Raw genomic sequence first — 15,166 nt, 5'->3', positions numbered from 1 at the left:
ACTATCCCTCAAATCAAAGAGAAAGACCCAAAAGCCTATGAATAGGGTTTTGGTTAACCCTTGGCTAAGAGGGTAAAATAGGGAGAATGGTAGTCTAGTAAATAAGTCATAATGGCAATACAGTAAATAAGGTGTCACAGAAATGGTCCCCCAATGTAAGAACTTGGAGGAGAAGTAGTCTCCAGGTCATGATACGCCCCGCGTATCGGATCTTACGCCCCGCGTGAAAATGCTCCTAGACTTCAGGAGGTTGGCTCGAGTTCAGTACGCGAGGCGTCCTGCGGAATACGCCCCGCGTTAAAAAGCTCCTGACCTGGTTGCTCGGTGTCACGCGAGGCGTCCTGTGGACCACGCACCGCGTTATGAGGTTCCAGGAACTGGCAGACCTGCGGAGTGGAATCTACGTGGGGCGTCCAAGGGTTGCGCCCTGCGTGTTTAACCTCCTGGAACTTTTCTTGCTTAATGTGACCAATCACGCCCCGCGTGGCAAAGGATGCGCCCCGCGTCACCAACTGACCTGGTCTTTCATCCAAGACCACCATTCCCACGCCTTGCGTCAGGTTGGACACGCCCCGCGTGTTCTCTGTTTTGGGTCGTTCCTTGCTCTCTTTGAGTGGGTTCTCCCGGGTGGCCTCTAGTAGTTCCGGACTCGGGCTTAGGGATAAGATGCCCTCATCACCTGAACTTGTCCAAATGTTGCAACTGCCCTCTGAACTTTCAATTGTAACAATTTACCTCTTAAACTTGTCCAATTGTAAAACAAAACCCCAAATTGTTGACATGTACTGCAATTGAAGAAACACGTGAAATACAAAAGTTGCAACGCTCGTGGAGTGTGATAATCAGATCTTTGGTGTGATATGAATCCGAAGAAACTTTTTTACGATTGCTTCAAGTACAGGGTAAAAAAATTCACAATTTGGGATTATGTTTTACATTTGGACAAGTTTAAGGAGTAAGTTGTTACAATTGAAAGTTGGAAGGGACAGAACAAATTCAGGGAGTTATTTGCACATTAGGCCTTTTATAAATTACCCTATAAAATTAAAGGCAAATGATATATACAGCCCTTAGGGTTGTATATAAGCATTAATTATTCACATATAACAATAAAAAAGAGAATTTTAATTCTAAAATAACTATTTATTTGTATTGGAAATATAACAATCTATTATGAATATATGCATTTAAATATTTAAGCATTTAAATATCAATAAATTTTATGTATTGAAAAACTAAATGAACACTAATAATAGAAATTTTTGGATTTTATTTACAGCCGTAAGGGCTGTAAATATCGGAACCCAAAATAAAATAATGAAACGGAAGACATGTGTCCTGTTTATCCTAATATGCGGCTGATAGCCGCAGAGTCGGTCTCAGCTCAGCAATAGACCAAATGTTGAATTTCTAGGTGCGGCAACTTGTTTGTTTGCTCACTTCCGCACTATGCAAATTAGTTTATTCATAGTATTAATGGCAGCTTAGGCTCGTTTTATGTAATTTTCTTTGGGTAAATAATTATAAAATCCTTATGTTTTTTCTTAACATACTAGTAGGTCCATCTTATTATTATAAGATCCTTAAGTTTTATTTTAATCAACTCTTTAGTCCTTCCATGTATTTTTGTAGATTAAAGTCCAAATTGCCCTTAGTTATTTACATAAAAAAACTTATTTTTTAATTTCAAATTTAATCGAAATAGTTTTAATAAAGTTTATGAAGTATATATATATCGAAATTTATGTAATTGTATATACTAATAATTAAAAATGTATTTTTATTCTCTTAAATTTTTATTTTTTTAATATAATATCTTTAAACTAGCATTAAATATTAATAAAAAAATTTAAAAAATCATATTTTTTTTTCATTTATAAAATTTATTAGAGATAAATAAAGATTACTTTTTACAATTTATATAGTTTTGCTCTTATTTTGAAATATTTTTCATTCATTTTTTTAGTCAATAAAATTTAGGCTACTAAATTAAATTTCTATAATTATATAAAATTTAATAAATTAATTACTCAATATTGTAGAGATTATGCAGGAAAAAAAAATATTGTAGAGACTATGTAGGAAAAAAGGAGAAAAAACATAAAATAGAAAAAATAGATGTTTTATTATTAAAATATAGAATAAAGGGTAATTTTGGTATTTTAAAATTTATTTGGTATAATTTGACCATTGACTCAAACATAAGGACTAAGGAGTTGATGAAACTAAAAACTGAGGGACTATATAATTATTTCTAAAAACAGACGGACTAACTAATGTATTAAGTAAAAACTAATGTATTAAGTAAAAACTCAGGGACTTTATAATTATTTACCTTTTTCTTTTTGTTGCTTTTTAAGAATATCTTTTTATACTGATAAAAAAATCATATTTAAACGAAAAACATGTTTTGTTAATGTTAATCTATTTCCCTATGCATTCCTCCCTCACTTTCGTTGTTGTTTCATCACAGCAATTACTGAATTTGCGTTGGTTTTTTTAGAAAGAGATAAAAGAAACAATAGAGGTAAAATTAATCATATGCATATGTTTGATTCTCTATATTAAAAAAATATAAATGAGTAAGTTTATATATAGGATTACAAAATAAATAATCAAAAGGTTTTAGTAATTCCACTCGCACATTACCCACTAATTCAACCGGAACCACATTACTAAAAAAATAATAAAAAAAAACTAACTTGATGTTAAAATTAATAAATTTAATTATATTATTGAAAAAAAAAAGAAAAATAAGGAAAAGGACAATGCATAAATAATTGTAAGGTTTTATTATGATAAATAATTGAAAGCATGGGTAGTCATGTGTATAGGTAGTCATCAATGTATGGGTAGTAAAAAATGTTTGATTTATTATCAACTTTGTGTGACTATAAATTGAGTCTTGTAATGTGTTTGGGAATCAACTTTTCGAGTGCAATAAGTTGAATTGTTTATTTTTGTGCTTGTGTTAGTATAATTTACATTTTTGGCCCTTGACAAATTATAATTTTAGTCTATTTTTTCTCAACAAAGTGGTATCAGAGCCACGTCACGAGAGTCAGTCTTCCGTAAAAATAATTATACTATCTCAAAACCAAGTGTTCTAAAGACCCTAAAAAAAAAATATCAGACGGTCTCAAACTTCCTTATCAATACCCTCAGCTCACCAGAACCAATTATTCAAGTTGGTGTATTCGAATGAAGGCGTTACTCGGATGTCAAGATGTCTGGGACTGTTGAAAAAGGCTACGTAGTCCCAGCCAACGAGGCAGCATTGACACAGGCAGAAAAAGATACTTTGCAGAAAAATCGCACAAGTGATCAAAAGGCGCTTACTCCCATCCATCAAGGTTTGGATGAATTAATGTTCGAGAAAGTAGCCGAAGCTACCACCGCCAAACAAGCTTGGGAAATTTTACGAGTTTCTCTTCAAGGGGAGGAGAAAGTTAAAAAAGTTCGTTTGCAGATGCTGAGAGGGGAATTTGAGACGATGAGGATGAAAGAGACGGAGGCCATTAGTGATTACTCATCCCGAGTAAAATCTGTCGTAAATCAGATGCGGCAGTATGGAGAAAAAATTGAAGAGTCCAGAATTGTTGAAAAAATTATGCGATCACTACTACCAAAGTTTGATTACGTAGTGGTGGCTATGGAGGAGTCTAGAGACATCAGCGAAATGTCCGTTGATGAAGTTGTAGGGTCACTACAAGCACGAGAGAAGCGGTTTGAGAAACGAAGAGAAGATTCCGCAGAACAAGTCTTAGCAACGAAGACTGTGTTTAAAAATAGCGAAAGTAGTCAGTCTGGCAGAGGACGCGGAAGAGGTCGAAGAGGAAATGGTAGAGGACGGGGACGTGGAGAAGTCAAGGCAAAAAATGAAAACGGCAACAACAACAATGAGAGAAGCACTCAATTCACCAGAGGCAGAGGAAGAGGCCGAGGACGCGTTCAAGGAAGAGGAAACTAGAGGCCGAATGAAGGACGCGACAAGTCCAATATTCAGTGTTATAATTGCTCCAATTATGGTCACTACGCGGTAGAATGTTGGAGTCAGCCTAAGGAGGTAGAGGAGACTGCCAATAATATTCAAGATGAGGAAGTAACTGGCACTGTGTTACTTACCTACGAAGGTGAAGAAAATCGCGAAAATAATATATGGTATCTTGACAATGCGGCAAGTAACCATATGTGTGGTGACAAGAAGATGTTCATGGAGCTCTATGAAGCCGTTCGCGGTAATGTTGTATTTGGAGATTCCTCCAAGGTTCCTATTACAAGCAAAGGAACAATTCTTATTCGGCTCAAAAATGGCGCTCACCAGTTTATTGATAATTTCTTATTATGTTCCTAGCATTAAAATCAATATTTTGAGTTTGGGACAGTTACTAGAGAAAAATTATGAAGTTCACATGGTGGACCGGAAACTACTCCTATTGAATGAGAAAAAGGAGTTGATTGCACGAGTACCAATGGTGAAAAATAGAATGTTCACAATTAACATTCAGATGGACATGACCAAATGTTTGAAAGCTTGTGTGCAAAGTCCCCCCTGGCTTTGGCATTTAAGGTACGGGCATCTCAATTTTGGAGGACTGAAGCTGTTGGGACAGAAGCAGATGGTAAACGGATTGCCTCATATTGACCAGCCTCATCAACTGTGTGAAGGATGTCTTGTTAGAAAACAATTGAGAACCATTTTTCCAAAGGAGTCCATGTCAAGAGCAAAGGCGCCACTTGAGCTAATTCATACAGACGTGTGTGGACCGATCACTCCACAATCCCTGGGTAAAAATAAATATTTTCTACTTTTCATTGATGATTATAGTAGAAAAACTTGGGTGTATTTTTTGAAGGAAAAATCAAAAGTTTTTGAGACATTTAACAAATTCAAACCCAAGTGGAGAAAGAAAGTGGTCATTTTATTAAGGCACTCAGATCAGACAGAGGCGGTGAATACATATCCATCCATTTCAAGCAATTTTGCGATGAGCATGGAATCCGTCATTTCCTTTCAGTCCCCTGATCACCTCAACAAAATGGCGTAGTAGAAAGAACAGAACAGAACAGTGCTAAACATGGTGAAGAGCATGTTAAAAAGCAAAAATTTACCGAAGGAGTTATGGGCCGAAGCAGTAGACTGTGCTGTCTACCTGTTGAACAGATCACCAACTGTCAGTGTTTGGGATCAAACTGAAGGGAAATAGGCAAACGTTTGGCAGCGGAAATATAAAATTTTTAACCTATTTCCTTTAACCAAGATCCGTTAATCGTTATTTCATATAAAGAGGGATAGAAGGAAATACCTTTCGAAGATCTATCTACTGTTGCAATCGAAGTGCCCTCAACTCTTACTCCGAGTTCACGAGCACAAAACAAAAACACAATTCAAACGAAGTTAGAACTCAACCGTAAAATAGCAATCAAAGTAGATTGCCTCTAATTAATCAACACAAGATCAAAGAGCAAAAGAAAGAGATGAAAATCGATTGATCGGAAGCAAGCGGTGAAGAATTGATCCACTACAGTAGGGGTCGATTTTTCTCTCTCCCGGGTTGGTATGTGTGTGTCGAAATTCACACTAAAAGGGGGTTTATATAACCTCTTCCAACTAAACCCTAGTCAGATAGAATTAGGTTACTGAATAAGAATTTAATTCGGGATAAAACTCTTATTATTATTATCTATAATTATATCTGAATATAAAGATAATAATAACTTATTAATAGGATAATAATTAGAAGTAATTTAATCTCATTAAACTTCCTAACTTATTTATCCTATAATTAATTTAATTCAGAATCATAATCTAATTATAATTGTTAAAATTAAATTAATTTCTTATGTGTTTTGACACATAGAAATCGCTCCCCTTGTTTACTGGGCCTTAGTGGACTCAGTTGGGCTTCCGTCGATTAATTAACATCTGTTTCTCTTTTGGGCTCCAAGTCTTATGTGTGACCCATTAGGTTCTTATTGCTTCTAGCCGTATACAACTATTAAATTAATTTCTTAGAATTATATTTAATCTTTGTATAACGGAATGAGTACGCGAACTGTGATTGGCATATCTGAAACATTCCCCCAGAGCTATAAGAAGACAGGTTGATTCCGTCGTTGACCTTTCCGTATTAGTTACAGTATAATTCGATCCTTTATCAACTACATCCTTGAACAGAATCTTATGACTATGGATGATGTCAAGTCATATATAGCGAGACGTTCGTTTTACTTGTACAGGCCGAGTTAACTCAAATTAGATAGGTTAAGTGAAATCTGCATTTCAAGTCTTAAGCTATCACCTTGCAAGGATTTAGAGTTAAGTCTTCCACAAGCATCCTTGGACGTATCTCTTATTTATCAGGAGTGACAAATGCTCAATCCAACGTTAACTATCCTGCAATTACTTCCTGTGATACCCAACGTCTGCCGTACACACCCCAGAGTCATCCCTGTTATGGATCTTGTTACAACAGGATCAAAGCATCACATTCCATAATCCAGAATCACTAATTAACATTCCTTTGAGTCTGAGGATTACTTATACCTATTAATACCAATGAGATGAACAGGTGACAAGGATGAATCTACCCATCCTGTTATCTCAAGTCGGGTCCCCAATCCTAATGAACTCCATTCATTGGATCCACGTAACTGTCCAGATATCTGCATATCTGAAGCTTGTGAGATCAACTCTCTGTCTCGATAGAAAACATTGTTACATGTAAGTCTCAACAGTGTTATGTCAATCCTATTCAAAACATATCACTTGACTTGGGGTGGCTTTAAGTTTATTAGTTTATTATAATGTTTCGTCTCACTTCATGCTTGTATGAACACTTTATAATCACTTTAAATAAACTTAGGGATTTCCTTTTATTAGACTTATTTAGTTCTTTAAAAGAGGTTGCCTTTATACAGTTATGAAACCATATCTTATTAAAACAAATGATATAAATAACAATTCATTTACATTAGGTTTATATCCTGGAACAATTGTCTATAGGACACTAAACCCCAACATACTCCCACTTGGACTAAAGCCAATTGTTTCTACAACTTATCCCAGTAGAACTTAGATGAAGATCATGTACTTTTTGGGTTAAGGGCTTTGTCAACGGATCTGCAATGTTGTCCTCTGTAGGTGATAGGGGTCAAAAACCCCTATCTTTGGGTACGGTTTTAGGACGGTTTTTAGCGTTATTTCATGAATAAGCGAGCAATTCTCGCATTTATATGCTTTTGTGTGAGTTAGTTAGAAATTGGAGATGTTTTATTTACTTTTCATTGTTTAGGCCCATTTTCTGGTTATTTCAGGCAAATATGGCCAAAATAGCATGTGCGTTAAATTTCCATTACCTTTTATAGCTAATTGATCTGCCAAAAGTCGCACCAAACGGAGTGTTCACTCAAGATAAGCGATTGGCGGGTCAATTTAGCCCTGGGACTAATGCTATTTGGAGTTTTCGTGCATGTGCAGGAATGAGTTCGGGCGGAAATTGCATTTTGGGACATTCAGCAGTCGCGCAAAGGCGTTCTGGGCAAAACCTCTTGTCGAACTGGCCTTCGTAGGCCAGCTCGCGGTGAGCTGGCTCGCCCAGCTCGGCGAGCTGACCTACGGGAATCAGTTAAAAGACTGATTCCCGGCCCCACAAAGTCATGATCGACCCCATGTCTTCCCACCTGCAAAAGGACACGAATTAGGTCAGAAAGAGGGTCCGAACCGCGTCTATAAATAGGAATTTCCAATTGTAAATTAGATATCTTTCATTATTGTAAATTACCTTAGCTTTTCACCCTTGAAGAATTCTCTCCACCTTCTCCATCTCCTTCAACCTCCATTGAAGAAGCTCCGAAGCTCCATCCACCGAGAATTATTCAAGGTCCGTCCTTAAGACCTAGAAAGCCGGCTACAGGGTAGACAGGTTCCCTGAAAGGGATTTTTGTATCACCTTTTATCTTACTATGTTTGTACCCTTTGATACAGTCTATGAATCCTAGGCTAATTGTATCCCTTGACAATATTCTTCGCCTTTAATAATATCTTAGCTCTTATTTTGTTCTATGATTATTTGTTTAAAATTTGTCTTACGCTTTATTCAATTGATTTAACTCATTCAAAAGCCCCAAAATCTAGTAGGCACATATTGCGAGCTGAATCTGACCTAGTCAGAGCCTAGGAGATTGACGACCTCTTAGTTGATTAAGCCCAAATTGCTGAGCCTTAGACCTAGTTTCGGCCTTACAAAGGAATCACGCACTAGGAACTTCAGGAGGGTAAGTAGGGTTAATCGCCTTGAATACAAGTGACTTAGATTAGGTTTTTAATCAATTGACCTAATAATCTATCTTCATTATTATAGTTCATACCATGTTCCTTCGGGTAATTGCATTAGTGAAAGATCACCTAGGAGTAGAATAACTTAATTAGGAGTAGAATAACGTAATTAGAATTAGATAACTTAGCTAGGAGTAGCATAATCCAACTAGGAGTAGATTAACTTAAACAAAACCAACTCAAAACCCACACAGCCTAGATAACACCTGAGACCAAGTAGCTCGATACTTGTAGTAAATAAATCCTGTGGATTCGATACCTGGACTTTCCAGATTTTATTATTTGATAACGACGGGGTACACTTATCCCTTAGTGAGCCTTCTCAACGGAGGCGCATCAGTAGGTACTCTTTCTATTCTCACATCTCCTCTTGCAACAATCTCTCTTACAAGGTGGTATTGCTTAAGGTAATGCTTGGATGCATTATGAGACCGTGGTTCCTTTGCTTGCGCAATGGCTCCATTATTATCACAGTACAGAGTAATGGGATTCACAATGTCAGGCACCACACCAAGTTCTGTAATGAACTTCTTAATCCAAACTGCTTTCTTTGTCGCTTCCGCAGCAGCGATGTACTCTGACTCGGTCATAGAGAAAGCTACGCTTCCCTGCTTGGAACTCTTCCAACTGACCGCGCCCCTATTCAAGATAAACAGGTATCCTGATTGGGATCTAAAATCGTTCTCATCCGTGAGATGACTGGCATCTGAAAATCCTTCTATTTTCAGATCCCCTTCTCCGTACACTGGGAACATATCTTTAGCCCTTCTCAAGTACTTAAGAATGTTCTTTGACGGTATTCCAATGCTCGTCACCTGAATTACCTTGATAACGACTCGTTATGCTTAACGCGAACGCTACGTCAGGTCTAGTGCAAAGCATAGCATACATAATCGAACTGATTGCGTTGGCGTACGGAATTACAGCCATGCGTTGTTGAAACACCTTTCCACAAGATTTTGATTTGACAAAATCATCCATGATTAAGAGGCAATTAAATTTAGATGCTTTGATTTAATTGTACTAATATGTTTGTTAAATATTGAGTGCACAAAAATATAAAGTAAAGACAGGACAAAAGCTAGCACAAGCGAAGCTGAGTAGAACGGAACTCGGCATGACAAAATAGAAGCTGAGTGGGGTATAATTCAGAAGAAAATCAAAGCTGACTAAAGTTGAAGGCTTCTCCAGGAGTGGTTAAACAAAACGGAACTGACCTTGGAGGTACTCAGCATGAACGACGAACATTCGAAAAGAACAAACGAAGCTGAGTAACAGCCAGGACAGCATGAAGGATCCGTTCACTAAAAGACGAAGTCTGCCAATCTTCTGCACCAATAATTGGAACCTCGAAGACACCTAAAAGACTAATTCCAAGAGTCATGGGACGATGGATTATTGGAAAAAGACAACTGACGCAAACAGACAAACCAGACGCTAGAAGACAAACCTGACGCCTGAAGAAAACAGAGAAAAGGAATGGCGGTGCAGTCTGAAGCTATCCAGAAATTGTTTCCCAAAAGAGCCGTTTTGACATTAAGGGTCAAGACATTTCAAACGATCAAATCTACAGATTTCCTTCTATAAAAGGACAATCGAAAAACTGGAAATTGAATGCAAGCATCAAGAAAAATACAAAAGAGAAAGTTTAAAAGCACTCAAATACAAAAAGGATCTTACATCAACTGCTCTATGTGTAAATGCTAGATTGAGTTGTAATCATCTAAAGTGTTCTTTAGTTCAAAAAGAACAAGTCTGTGATCAATAGGAATATTGAGAGTGTAAAGCTGAGTGTTTGGTTGTAAGCATTTCAGTGGTAGAGAAATCTAGGTGCTGGGTTGTAGCACTTAGTAGGAGTTGAGTAGACGAATAGAGGAAGGTACTCTTGCATATTCAACTGCCTTGTAATTGGTTTGTGCTCTACCTTTAAAGAGCTCAGTATTGGATTCAAAAAGCCCGGAGGACTCTGGGGACTGGACGTAGGCAGAGAGGCCGAACCAGGATAAGTGATACTGAGTAATCTCTAAACTCTCTCTTATAATTGCATGTGTTGTTTGCTTTATTTACTCAGCATATAAATTGCCTAAGCTGATCCTGAGTAAGTAAGTGGTGCTGAGTTAGAAGCTGACCTCCAAGAGTGTCAATTCCTAACTCTCAAGGAAACAACTTTGGTCAACATCTGACTAAAGCTGTCATGTGATATATCTCACCAAGCTGACCAAAGGCTGAGTTAGTAAACTCTCAAAATAACATCCAGTCAGCTCAATTAAAACACGAAAAAGTTATATTAGTTCCTAACCCCCCCCCCCCTTGGAACTAATTACCAGGGACCAACAAGTGGTATCAGAGCCAAAGCTCACTACTCAAAGATTTAACAATCTTGAGCTGATCCCGAAAAATGGGTGAGAATAGCACTCGGTTCCTTCCAGGAAACCAAACAACACAGATACTCCCTAAGGGACTGTCAATCACTAGACCTCCCCTATTCTTTGGGTCAAATTATACATTCTGAAAGAATAGGATGAAGAACTTTATACAAGCCACAAACATGAGTGCATGGCTTGCAATTATTCAAGGTCCACATGTGCCATACAAAACTGTTAACAATGAGAAAATTGTTAAAAGTGAGGCTGAGTGGACAGAGGATGACCTCAGAAAATTACAAAATAATGCTTTGGCTATAAATATGCTTCACTGTGCATTAGATGCTGAAGAATACAATAAGATTTCAAGTTGTGAGTCAGCACAAGAGATTTGGAAGAAGCTTGAAGTGACATATGAAGGCACAAGCAAAGTTAAGGAGTCTAAAGTCAATCAACATATGAGACTCTATGAGCTGTTTGAAATGAAGGAGAATGAAGACATCTCAGAAATGAACGCAAGGTTCACAAACATTATAAATGAGCTAAAAAGGCTTGGAAAAAACTTCACTGAAGAAGAACAAGTGAAGAAAATTCTGAGAAGTCTGCCCAAGAGCTGGCAAGCAAAGAAAACAGCCGTAGAAGAAGCCCAAGACTTGACTACCTACAAATATGATGAGCTGATCGGATCTCTGCTAACTCATGAAATCTCTATGAAAAACTTTGAAGCCAAAGAGAAAGAAAAATCAGAAGATAAGAAACAAAAATCCCTTGTCATGAAAGCTGACTCAACTGAAGCGGAGTCAACTGATGATGAGGAACTGGCCATGTTCACCAGAAAAATGAAAAAGCTGTTCAGGAGAAATGATAGAAACGGCAAAAGATCATTTAGAAGAAATGATAAGTACAAAGCTGAATCAAGTAACAAGTACAAGAAGGACAACTCGAAATCTGTCACATGCTTTGAGTGTCATCAAACCGGGCACATCAAGTCAAGCTGTCCCAACCTCAAGAAAGAGAAGAAGGGAAGCAAAAAGGCTATGGTAGCCACATGGAGTGACAGTGATGAGTCAACATCATCTGAAGCCGAGCAAAACGAAACAGCCAACATATATTTTATGGCAGATGATGGAGCTGACCAATCCCAATCTGAGCATGCTGATCTTTCTGATGAAACTGACCAGGAGAATCACAACAATGAGGTAACATCCTTACTTTTACTTAGAAACGAAATGGTAAATGCCCTGAGTGACTTATATACACTAACTAAGAAGTGTAACAAAAAGATTAAGGCACTCAGCAGGCGATGTGATGAGATTGAAGAAGTCAAGCTGAGTGACCTCCGATATCTTCTTCAGGACAACTCTGACTTGCATACCGACATGCAAATCCTACATAAGTTTGTCACGGAGATTCAATCTGAGTCGAAGAAACTTAGAAAGGATATCACAACGTTACAAAGTCAAAAGAAAGGAAATAAAGCCCATGCTGAGTATGAAAATACTAGTCAGCATAAGCAAATTACTCAATGTGAGTGTTGTGGAAAAAGGGGACACATAAAGGATGTGTGTTGGCATAACAAGCGGACTGTCCAATGTGACTTCTGCAGAAGAAAAGGGCATACCACAAAAGTATGCTGGCATGCCCAACACAATAATGTTGACTATACTCAGTTCAACCCACAAAGGGTATCCTTTTGTGATTTTTGTGGTAAGCCAGACCACACCATAAAAGTATGCCGTCACAAGTTAAAGTATGATTTTGCACCTGTTTATACTAACAAGAAAGGACCCAAAAGAAATTGGGTACCTAAAAATGAATAGTTTAAACTGCAGGTCAGCTTGACATGCGTGGAGAAGTCAAAACTATGGTATATAGACAGCGCATGCTCAAGGCATATGACAGGTGATGAAACTCAGTTCATCACACTAGAGCTTAAACGAGGTGGAAGTGTAACCTTTGGAGACAACAAGAAGGGTAAGATAGTCGGCTCAGGTACTATCGGAGGTAACCCAACTATTGAGTCTGTCTCCTTAGTTAAAGGTCTCAAATACAATCTGCTGAGTGTAGCTCAGCTTTGTAAGAGCGACAGAAAGGTTGTATTTGATGATACTAAGTGTCAAATACTCGAGGGAAATACAAATGAATTGATTTTAACAGCCCCTCATGTAGAAAATGTATATATGTTGAACTTAGAAAAACAGTTTTCTAAAAACATATGCTTAGTGTCTAAAGAGGACAACTCCTGGCTATGGCATAGAAGACTTGGGCATGTCAGCATGGACCTTCTTGCCAAATTAGCTAGAAAGCAATTAGTTGAGGGATTACCCAAATTAAAGTTTGAAAAAGATCAACTGTGTAAAGCTTGTCAGCAAGGCAAACAAACTAAAAAGTCATTTCATAGCAAAAATATTGTCTCAACCAAAAGACCATTGGAATTACTACACTTGGATCTTTTCGGACCTATCCAGCCACTCAGCTTGGGAGGTAAGAAATTTTCCTTGGTTATTGTAGATGATTTCTCTAGGTATACTTGGATCATCTTGCTGGGTAGCAAGGATGAAACCTTTGAGATGTTTACCATATTGATCAAAAAGCTTGAAAATGACAAAGACCTAAAAGTAGCTCACATTAGAAGCGACAATGGTGGAGAATTCAAAAACCAACAGTTTGATGAATTCTGTGAAACCAGGGGTATTGACCACAACTTCTCTGCCCCTAGAACACCTCAACAAAATGGGGTCGTTGAAAGGAAAAATAGAACCATTGTCGAAATAGCTAGGACAATGCTGAGTGAAAATAGGCTTCCAAAGTACTTCTGGGGTGAAGCTGTTCACACGGCATGCTACATACTGAATAGGGCTCTAGTTAGACCTATACTTAAGAAAACCCCATATGAACTTTGGAAAGGTCGAAAGCCCAACATTGGATACTTTCGTGCCTTTGGGTGTAAATGCTTTATACTCAATACAAAAGACAACCTTGCTAAATTTGATGCTAAAGCTGATGAGGCGATCTTTTTAGGGTACTCAACAAACAGTAAAGCATATAGAGTATTTAACAAAAGAACTCAGGGTGTAGAAGAGTCTGTACATGTTGAGTTCGATGAAACTAACCCTATAGGTAAGTCAGCTCAGTCTGAAGAAGATGAACCAGGCTCAGCTTCCGCTGATCAACCAGAAGCCTCAGTGTCAAACATACAGGAGCTGACCCAAGGTAAGCAAGAAATTGAAATATCATTTGCTGACCAATCTATTCCTGTAGAGATTGTAGAAACACCTCTTCCAAACAACTCAACATTGCCCAAGGAAATAAAGATCCCAAGAGGTCATACGGAACAAGCCATTCTTGTGCCGCCAACAACAAATTAATGACCAGAGATCAACTTAGAAAATACCTCAGCAATGTTGCATTCGTCTCAATACATGAGCCAAAGAACTTTGCTGACGCTGAGCAAGATGAATATTGGATCAATGCTATGCAAGAAGAGCTTGACCAATTCACCAGAAATGAGGTATGGGATTTAGTACCTAAACCTAGGGATCAAAAGCCCATAGGAACCAAATGGGTCTTTAGAAATAAGCTAGATGAGCATGGAAATGTGATTAGAAACAAAGCTCGACTTGTAGCACAAGGCTATAGTCAGCAAGAGGGTATAGACTATGGAGAAACATTTGCTCCTGTTGCTAGACTGGAAGCTATACGTATATTGTGTGCCTATGCTAGTTACATGAACTTTAAACTATACCAAATGGATGTAAAAAGTGCATTTCTTAATGGATTTATAAACGAAGAGGTATATGTTAATCAACCTCCTGGGTTTGAAGATCCAAAATTTCCAAACCACGTTTATAAACTCAAAAAGGCCCTGTACGGCCTCAAGAAAGCTCCAAGAGCTTGGTATGAGAGGTTGACCAACTTCCTACTGACCAGGAACTATGTCAGAGGAAAAGCTGACACAACCTTGTTCATTAAGAAAAAGGGTAAACATACCCTACTTGCACAAATATATGTTGATGATATAATTTTTGGTGCTACTGACGAATCCTTGTGCAAAGAATTTAGCCAACAGATGCAAACTGAATTCGAAATGTCCATGATGGGTGAACTCAACTTCTTCCTTGGACTTCAAATCAAGCAAGGAACGAATGGCATCTTTATAAGTCAGTCTAAGTACACCAAAGAAATGTTAAAGAAATTCAGCATGGTAGACTGCAAACCAATATCAACCCCCATGGGTACTGATACGGTCCTATGCAAAGATGAGAAGAGTAAGCCTATTGATAGTAAACTCTATCGAGGTATGATAGGTTCTTTACTCTATCTCACTGCCAGTAGACCAGACATTCAATACTCAGTATGCTATTGTGCGAGATATCAAGCTGACCCCAGGGAATCTCATCTAACTGCTGTAAAAAGAATTTTTAGATATTTGCAAAGCTCAGTTGATGCAGGTCTATGGTATCCA

Source organism: Euphorbia lathyris, chromosome 9 (assembly GCF_963576675.1).
Source record: "Euphorbia lathyris chromosome 9, ddEupLath1.1, whole genome shotgun sequence".
Taxonomy (NCBI): domain Eukaryota; kingdom Viridiplantae; phylum Streptophyta; class Magnoliopsida; order Malpighiales; family Euphorbiaceae; genus Euphorbia; species Euphorbia lathyris.
This window is presented reverse-complemented; position numbering follows the sequence as displayed.